Raw genomic sequence first — 9,813 nt, forward strand, 5'->3', positions numbered from 1 at the left:
CAGGGAACAGTTGAGTTTCCACAGACCACTTCCTACCGTCACACCAGAAGGGGGTGAAAGGGTGCAGGAGAGCACAAGGTGGTCTGAAAAGAAAACAGGGGTTAATCTAACATCAGTGGGTGGGCAATCTCTAGTAAAGAAATAATCAATGCGAGAGGCTCTGGTGCCATCATGACTAAACCAGGTGAAGCCCTCCTCTCTGGGATGCATGGTTTTAAAACAGTCAGTAAGCTTAAAATCCCTGCATATGCCCTGAAGTAAAATCGAAGTCTTATCCACTTTAAAATCTACCCCTGCTCTTTTTCTATCTTTCCTGCTCAAGATACAGTTAAAATCCCCTCCTACAACTAAAGGTACTTGCCCTAGCATGTAAAGCTGTATATCTTCTAAAAGGTCATACCTTTCATTTTTTCCATTGAAACCATAAATATTTAAGAGGTTAAAGTCTTGCCCCATAAAATTCAAGTGTGCTAAAAGTGCCCGTCCGTCTCTCACCACTGTGCTACCTTTCACCAGAACATGCGGATTTTTAATTAGAATGGCCACACCATCATTTTTATTTTGATTTGAGCCACTCCATATCGATAAATGGGGCCACATTTCCTCCCATTGTCTATGGTTTTTTAAAAAAGGTAGTCCACATTCTTGTATTAAAAACACATCTGATTTTATGGAGTCTAAGAAGGATAAAATACTCTGGGCTCTTGTCTTTGATTTCACACTTCTCACATTTAGTGTTGAGAAGGTGAGAACCATTAAAAGCATAAAGGAAAGTAGGTATGTCATTTTCGTTTTTCTAAGTTATCAAAACAAATTACACACAGGTTATTTCTTGGGAAACTAGCTCTTCCTTCATTTCTTTAGGTGAAAAGTGAGTAGGGTGATCTATATTTCCTTTTCGGACTCTCGGTGTTGGCCTCTGACGCAATGTTGCATTTAACTTTGAGTCCCTGGGGGTTGATTGCAGAGCTGAAGTTAAAAAGGAGACCTCATTTGGTGAGTCGGAGGGGAAGACTCTAGGTTCTTCCACTGAAGAACTGTCTGAAAGGGACCTAACCCTTCCCCTCTTCTCTGATACCACTGGGGAATCAGAGGCTCAGATGCCGTCCTCTTCGGCTGTTGACCTTCTGGGAGGTGAGTATCTTCACTAGACTCACCTGTCTGCTCTTCCTCCTCATTTAGCGTAGCTCCACCCTCTGCCTGTGAATTCTCACAGACTTCAACACTGAGTGGTGAGGCCTCTACAGGCCCCTCCCCTTTTTGCTCCTCACTTCCAATCCAAGCTTTTGGCGGGAAGTTTGAATTTATTGGGTCAACCTCTTCACTTTGTTCACCAACTGCCACCTTTGGTCCTTCTCTTTGTTGGCTTGACTGTGGCTTTACCGTCTTTAATTTGTTGGCAAAAGATTTAGGGCAATCTCTGAAGAGGTGATTTAATTCTCCACAGAGATTACATTTCCTGCCATTTGGACACTCTCCAAAAGTTTGCCCAATTTCTCTGCTCTTCCCACATAACACCTTGGTACAAGCCTCAACCAGGTGCCCATGCTCACCACACTTGCGGCAGAACTTGGGCTGCCCCTGGTAGTGGATGTAACCTCCGTTTTCAAGGTGGCCAGAGTGTCGCCCACCCGCTGCACTGAGCACTCTTCAGCCCTTTTAAATGGTATAACTTTGCACTCCCGCACGCTCCAGCAAGCACCATTCAAGCAACAACTTTGCACTCCAGCTTCGAACATCGGCACAGTCGCAACAAGTAAGGCGACTCTACTCAGAGAAGTCACTCTGCATAGTAAGAAGATTTCTTTTGCACAGACAGAAAGGGCTTCACCCGCAAAGGTAAAGCCTGCCAAAAATAGAAACAACTCATTAGTGCTGCTCTCCACAGAAATCTTTAGTAAAAGGCGAAAGACTTGTACGTTATGAAGAGAAACCAGAGTACGATTATCCGTCACTGCGGGAGCAGGGCATCAGGCTAGTTGGCATAGCCACCTTCCCCATGGTGAGCTTTGCTTGGTTGAGACGCTTGCTCCCCCCCCCCCTTGCTCCTCGGCTGACTAACTAGGAACAATCGGGCCCTATTCGATGGCTGCCTTGTCTTTTACTCTGTGCAATAGACAAGGCAGCAACAAAAACACCACGAGAATCCCGTATTGAGGCTTTGTTCTGATCGCTCATTCGGTGTCGCGTTTCTTTCAAGCAATTCTCCCGGTTAGCCCACACTCGGCTCGCTCCCATAGCCGTGTTAAAGTCTACTTCGCATTCACTCTCTTTTCTCAGCAGACTCTTGGGATTTTATCTATAAAATGAATTCCTTCACTCAAACTATGTGAAAACTGCTTTGTCCTTAATATTTACCATGTCTAGAAAGATTTAAACAAAAAAAACAACGTTGTACTTTGCAGTAAAAGAAAGAGCAAATCTAAAGTTTCAGGAATCCGAGAATAAGCTTACTTTCATGAGTTCTTCACGATTTCGGATTTTGCTATAAAATGAATTCCTTCACTCAAACTAAATTAAAACTGCTAAACCGCTAATCTGTTATATGTAAGGCAGATGTCAAATTCACCGAAATAGGATCAAAGGGTATTCGGCCAATCGAGCTGTAGCAGCTTCGGTAAAAGAGTATAAGTTGAAGAGTTTGTGAATAAAGGTGTGCGCACACATAGTGTGCTGTACAAAAATAGTTAGGGAGCAATGCCGGCTGGGGTATATGTTCTTGTATGTTGTCTGACTGTTTGATTTGAATGTGTTGTGTAAGTGTCCTGTTGAATGTTACATGTTTGGGCTTTGACACGCTTCACTGTGGTTGTTAACTGTGTGGTGTGTCCTGAAATGTTATATGTTTGGGCTGTGTGACATGCTTAATGCTTGTCAGTAGCTACCCACTTATTCATATATAGCAACTGACAACGTAAGAAGTCCGGACATACTTTGATAGAGTAGTTGTAGAAGTATCCTTATTGATAATAGATAAACTAATTCATAGTGATAGAACAGTAGATGAACAGGTGCCTGCACATGTCTCACGAAAATAAAATGGATGTATGATTGCTGACGGCAGAGCAATACTGCCAAACTTATGAGTTCTTGTGGCAAACTTGATTCAGTGTCTTGACGTGTATACGCTGTTTCGCTGACTTGATTGTCACAAGAAACAAAGTGTGTTTGATAAGATCCGACCATTTTATTACGGGAGGATCAGTATGTATGGATTCTGATGTGACTGATAAACCCATTCGTATCTTAAGCATAATCTAATACGTGAGACAACGCCCTGGCACACGATAAAAAAAAAAAAAGAGAGAGAGCGGTTTTGTGTCCCCACAGTCCATAATGTAGAAAAGAGAGAAAAAAGCCTTTCTGATTTGGTGTGTGTACTCATAGTTCAGAGTGTAGAGAAAAGAAAGCCGTTTTGGTGTCACGGGTGTTGTGACTTACACACACACATTTCTAAATTGAGAAAGGAAATTATTTTAGAGGAAGCACTAGAGTTTAGATCCCACATTTGTTGATAGGCATTCATTTATTTCTTCACTTCTGATGAAGTTTCAACAATAAACAACAAACTTTGTATTATGAGAAAGAACCAGACTCATTCTTCAGGAATCCGAAAATAAGCTCTATTTTATGAGTTATGCACGAATTCGGATTCTCCTATAAAACGAATTCATTAACTCAAACCAAGTTAAGACTGCTTTGTCCTTCATATTTATTCATGTCTAATCAAGTTTCAACGATAAACAACGTTGTACTTTGTAGAATGAGAAAGAACTTCTTCAGCAATAAGCATCTCTCGACATATGACGAAATACAGATTTTGCTATAAAATTAATTCCTTCTATCAGCCTGACTTAAAACTGTTTGTCCTCCTTATTTATCCACTTCAAATCAAGTTTCAACAATTAAAAAAAATTTGTAGTTTGAGAAAGAACAACTTAATCTTCAGCAATCAGTATAAAAAGAGGTGCAAATGCCAACCATACATACCTAAAAGGTGGAGCGGAAGTATTCAGCTGGAAGTAGGTGTGAATGTTCGACCATAATTTGTAAAAAGCGGGTAAGAAAAGGTTCGAATGCCCGACTATATATTAACAAAAGCGGGAGGAGAGGTCTTCGGATGAGAGTGGGTGAGAATTTCCAACCATAATCTATAAAATACGGTGAAAAAAAATATGTGAATGCCTCATAGAACACTAAAAGCGGAAGTGTTCGGCTGCAAGAAGGTGTGAATGTTCGACCATAATTTGTAAAAAGCGGGTAAGAAAAGGTTCGAATGCCCGACTATATATTAACAAAAGGGGGAGGAGAGGTCTTCGGATGAGAGTGGGTGAGAATTTCCAACCATAATCTATAAAATACGGTGAAAAAAAATATGTGAATGCCTCATAGAACACTAAAAGCGGAAGTGTTCGGCTGCAAGAAGGTGTGAATGTCCGACTATATTTGGTGAAAAGCAGGTGAAGCAAGGTCTGAATGCCCAACCTTACATCATCAAAAGCGAGATCAGAGGTGTTTGGCTGCAAGAAGGCCATAGTTTGCCAAAAGCGGGTAAGGTGCGAATGACCGACTAAATATCAACAAAATTGGGGGCGGAGGTCTTCGGATGCAAGTGGGTGTGAATATCCCACCATACAAGTATGGTGGAGAGGAAGCTGTGAATGGCCGACCATAGTAAAAGGCGGGTGAGAGAAGGTGCGAATGTCAAACCATACATAATCAAAACAGGGAGCGGAGGTGTTCTGCTGTAAGAAGGTGTGAATGTCCAACCATAGTTGGTAAAAAGCGGGTAAGAAAAGGTTAAAATACCCGACTGTACACAATCAATAGCGGGAGCGGAGTTGTTCGGCTACTAAAAGTCCAACCATGGTTTGTAAAAAGCGGGTAAGAAAAGGTGCGAATGCCCGACAATGTATGATCAAAAGAGGGAGTGGAGGTTTTCGGCTGCAAGAAGGTCTGAATGTCCAACCATAATTTGTAAAAACCGGGGAAGAAAAGGCTCGAAAGCCCGACTATACACCATCAAAAGTGGGAGCGGAGGTGTTCAGCTGCAAGACGGTCTGAATGTCCATCAATAATTGCTAGAAAACATGAAAGAAAATTTTCGAATATCAAACTGCACATGTTCAGCTGCAAGAAGGTGTGAATGTCTACCCATAATTACTGAAAAATGGGTAAGAAAAGGTGCGAATGCCTAAACATACATCATCAAAAGAGGGAGCGGAGGTGTTCCGCTGTAAGACGGTGTGAATGTCCGACCATAGATGGTAAAAAGCGGGTAAGAAAAGGTTAAATTACCCGACTGTACACAATCAAAAGAGGGAGCGGAGTTGTTCAGCTAAGAGAAGGTGTGAAAGTCCGACCTTGGTTTGTAAAAAGCGGGTAAGAAAAGGTTCGTATGCCCGAATATACACCATCAAAAGCGGAAGCGGAGGTGTTCGGCTGCAAGATATTGTGAACGTCCGACCAAAGTTTATAAAAAGCAGTTAAGAAAAGGTTCGAATATCTAACCAAACATAATCAAAAGCGGGAGCAGAGCTGTTCGACTGGAAGTAGGTGTGAATGTCAGATCATAATTTGCAAAAAGCTGATGAGAAAGGGTGAGAATGCCCGACTATACACCATCAAATGCGGTAGCGGAGTTGTTCGGCTGTGAGTAGGTGTGAATCTCCAACCATAATTGCTGAAAAATGTGTTAGAAAAGGTAAAAATGCCGGTCCATACATAATCAAAATCGGGAGAGGTGGTGTTCAGCTGCAAGAAGGTCTGAATGTCCATCAATAATTGCTAGAAAACATGAAAGAAAATTTTCCAAAATCAAACCACACATGATCATAAGTGGGAGAGGAGGTGTTCAGCTGCAAGAAGGTGTGAATGTCCACCCATAATACCTGAAAAATGGGTAAAAAAAAGGTGCGAATGCCCAACCATACATCATCAAAAGCAGGAGTGCATGTGTTCGGCTACAAGAAGGTGTGAACGTCCAACCAAAGTTTGTAAAAAGCCGTTTAGGAAAGGTTCGAATATCCAACCATACATAATCAAAAGCGGGAGCAGAGCTGTTCGACTGCAAGTAGGTGTGAATGTCAGATCATAATTTGCAAAAAGCTGATGAGAAAGGGTGAGAATGCCCGACTATACACCATTAAATGCGGTAGCGGAGTTGTTCGGCTGTGAGTAGGTGTGAATCTCCAACCATAATTGCTGAAAAATGTGTTAGAAAAGGTAAAAATGCCGGTCCATACATAATCAAAATCGGGAGAGGTGGTGTTCAGCTGCAAGAAGGTCTAAATGTCCATCAATAATTGCTAGAAAACATGAAAGAAAATTTTCGAAAATCAAACCACACATGATCATAAGTGGGAGAGGAGGTGTTCAGCTGCAAGAAGGTGTGAATGTCCACCCATAATACCTGAAAAATGGGTAAAAAAAAAGGTGCGAATGCCCAACCAGACATCATCAAAAGCAGGAGTGCATGTGTTCGGCTACAAGAAGGTGTGAACGTCCAACCAAAGTTTGTAAAAAGCAGTTAAGAAAAGGTTCGAATATCCAACCATACATAATCAAAGCGGGAGCAGAGCTGTTCGACTGCAAGTAGGTGTGAATGTCAGATCATAATTTGCAAAAAGCTGATGAGAAAGGGTGAGAATGCCCGACTATACACCATCAAATGCGGGAGCGGAGTTGTTCGGCTGTGAGTAGGTGTGAATCTCCGACCATAATTGCTGAAAAATGTGTTAGAAAAGGTAAGAATGCCGGTCCATACATCATCAAAAGCGAGAGAGGTTGTGTTCGGCTGCAAGTAGGTGTGAATGTCCAGCCATAATTACTCACAAACGGGTAAGAAAAGGTAGTATTGCCAGACCATATATGATCAAAACAGGGAGCGGAGGTGGTTCAGCTGCAAGAAGGTTTGAATGTCCGACTAAAGTTCAAATATATTAACAAAAGCGGGAGGAGAGGTCTTCGGATGAGAGTGGTTGAAAATTTCCAACCATAATCTATAAAATGCGGTGAAAAAAAGGTGTGATAGAACACTAAAAGGTGGAGCGGAAGTGTTCGGCTGCAAGAAGGTGTGAATGTCCGACTATATTTGGTGAAAAGCAGGTGAAGCAAGGTCTGAATGCCCAACCTTACATCATCAAAAGCGAGATCAGAGGTGTTTGGCTGCAAGAAGGCCATAGTTTGCCAAAAGCGGGTAAGGTGCGAATGTCCGACTAAATATCAACAAAATTTGGGGCGGAGGTCTTCGGATGCAAGTGGGTGTGAATGTCCGACTATATTTGGTGAAAAGCAGGTGAAGCAAGGTCTGAATGCCCAACCTTACATCATCAAAAGCGAGATCAGAGGTGTTTGGCTGCAAGAAGGCCATAGTTTGCCAAAAGTGGGTAAGGTGCGAATGACCGACTAAATATCAACAAAAGTGGGGGCGGAGGTCTTCGGATGCAGGTGGGTGTGAATATCCCACCATACAAGTATGGTGGAGAGGAAGCTGTGAATGGCCGACCATAGTAAAAGGCGGGTGAGAGAAGGTGCGAATGTCAAACCATACATAATCAAAACAGGGAGCGGAGGTGTTCTGCTGTAAGAAGGTGTGAATGTCCAACCATAGTTGGTAAAAAGCGGGTAAGAAAAGGTTAAAATACCAGACTGTACACAATCAATAGCGGGAGCGGAGTTGTTCGGCTACTAAAAGGTGTGAAAGTCCGACCATGGTTTGTAAAAAGCGGGTAAGAAAAGGTGCAAATGCCCGACAATGTATGATCAAAAGAGGGAGTGGAGGTTTTCGGCTACAAGAAGGTCTGAATGTCCAACCGTAATTTGTAAAAACCGGGGAAGAAAAGGCTCGAAAGCCCGACTATACACCATCAAAAGTGGGAGCGGAGGTGTTCAGCTGCAAGACGGTCTGAATGTCCATCAATAATTGCTAGAAAACATGAAAGAAAATTTTCGAATATCAAACTGCACATGATCATAAGCGGGAGAGGAGGTGTTCAGCTGCAAGAAGGTGTGAATGTCTACCCATAATTACTGAAAAATGGGTAAGAAAAGGTGCGAATGCCTAACCATACATCATCAAAAGAGGGAGCGGAGGTGTTCCGCTGTAAGACGGTGTGAATGTCCGACCATAGATGGTAAAAAGCGGGTAAGAAAAGGTTAAATTACCCGACTGTACACAATCAAAAGAGGGAGCGGAGTTGTTCAGCTAAGAGAAGGTGTGAAAGTCTGACCTTGGTTTGTAAAAAGCGGGTAAGAAAAGGTTCGTATGCCCGAATATACACCATCAAAAGCGGAAGCGGAGTTGTTCGGCTGTGAGTAGGTGTGAATCTCCAACCATAATTGCTGAAAAATGTGTTAGAAAAGGTAAAAATGCCGGTCCATACATAATCAAAATCGGGAGAGGTGGTGTTCAGCTGCAAGAAGGTGTGAATGTCCACCCATAATACCTGAAAAATGGGTAAAAAAAAAGGTGCGAATGCCCAACCATACATCATCAAAAGCAGGAGTGCATGTGTTCGGCTACAAGAAGGTGTGAACGTCCAACCAAAGTTTGTAAAAAGCAGTTAAGAAAAGGTTTGAATATCCAACCATACATAATCAAAAGCGGGAGCAGAGCTGTTCGACTGCAAGTAGGTGTGAATGTCAGATCATAATTTGCAAAAAGCTGATGAGAAAGGGTGAGAATGCCCGACTATACACCATCAAATGCGGGAGCGGAGTTGTTCGGCTGTGAGTAGGTGTGAATCTCCGACCATAATTGCTGAAAAATGTGTTAGAAAAGGTAAGAATGCCGGTCCATACATCATCAAAAGCGAGAGAGGTTGTGTTCGGCTGCAAGTAGGTGTGAATGTCCAGCCATAATTACTCACAAACGGGTAAGAAAAGGTAGTATATCCAGACCATATATGATCAAAACAGGGAGCGGAGGTGGTTCAGCTGCAAGAAGGTTTGAATGCCCGACTAAAGTTCAAATATATTAACAAAAGCGGGAGGAGAGGTCTTCGGATGAGAGTGGTTGAAAATTTCCAACCATAATGTATAAAATGCGATGAAAAAAAGGTGTGATAGAACACTAAAAGGTGGAGCCGAAGTTTTCGGCTGCAAGAAGGTGTGAATGTCCGACTATATTTGGTGAAAAGCAGGTGAAGCAAGGTCTGAATGCCCAACCTTACATCATCAAAAGCGAGATCAGAGGTGTTTGGCTGCAAGAAGGCCATAGTTTGCCAAAAGCGGGTAAGGTGCGAATGTCCGACTAAATATCAACAAAATTTGGGGCGGAGGTCTTCGGATGCAAGTGGGTGTGAATGTCCGACTATATTTGGTGAAAAGCAGGTGAAGAAAGGTCTGAATGCCCAACCTTACATCATCAAAAGCGAGATCAGAGGTGTTTGGCTGCAAGAAGGCCATAGTTTGCCAAAAGCGGGTAAGGTGCGAATGACCGACTAAATATCAACAAAAGTGGGGGCGGAGGTCTTCGGATGCAGGTGGGTGTGAATATCCCACCATACAAGTATGGTGGAGAGGAAGCTGTGAATGGCCGACCATAGTAAAAGGCGGGTGAGAGAAGGTGCGAATGTCAAACCATACATAATCAAAACAGGGAGCGGAGGTGTTCTGCTGTAAGAAGGTGTGAATGTCCAACCATAGTTGGTAAAAAGCGGGTAAGAAAAGGTTAAAATACCCGACTGTACACAATCAATAGCGGGAGCGGAGTTGTTCGGCTACTAAAAGGTGTGAAAGTCCGACCATGGTTTGTAAAAAGCGGGTAAGAAAAGGTGCGAATGCCCGACAATGTATGATCAAAAGAGGGAG

At 42.7% G+C, this 9,813-nt stretch overlaps 1 non-coding gene across 1 annotated transcript; it reads right to left on the reverse strand.

Moving 5' to 3' along the window:
- Nucleotides 1-1,828: 1,828 nt before the first annotated feature.
- LOC140285857 (U5 spliceosomal RNA) lies at nt 1,829-1,942 on the reverse strand. Its single transcript, XR_011910799.1, has one exon. It is a non-coding gene; the product is annotated as a U5 spliceosomal RNA (small nuclear RNA).
- Nucleotides 1,943-9,813: the final 7,871 nt, after the last annotated feature.

Source organism: Leuresthes tenuis, unplaced genomic scaffold (assembly GCF_036924035.1).
Source record: "Leuresthes tenuis unplaced genomic scaffold, fLeuTen1.0.hap1 SCAF_61, whole genome shotgun sequence".
Taxonomy (NCBI): Eukaryota; Metazoa; Chordata; class Actinopteri; order Atheriniformes; family Atherinopsidae; genus Leuresthes; species Leuresthes tenuis.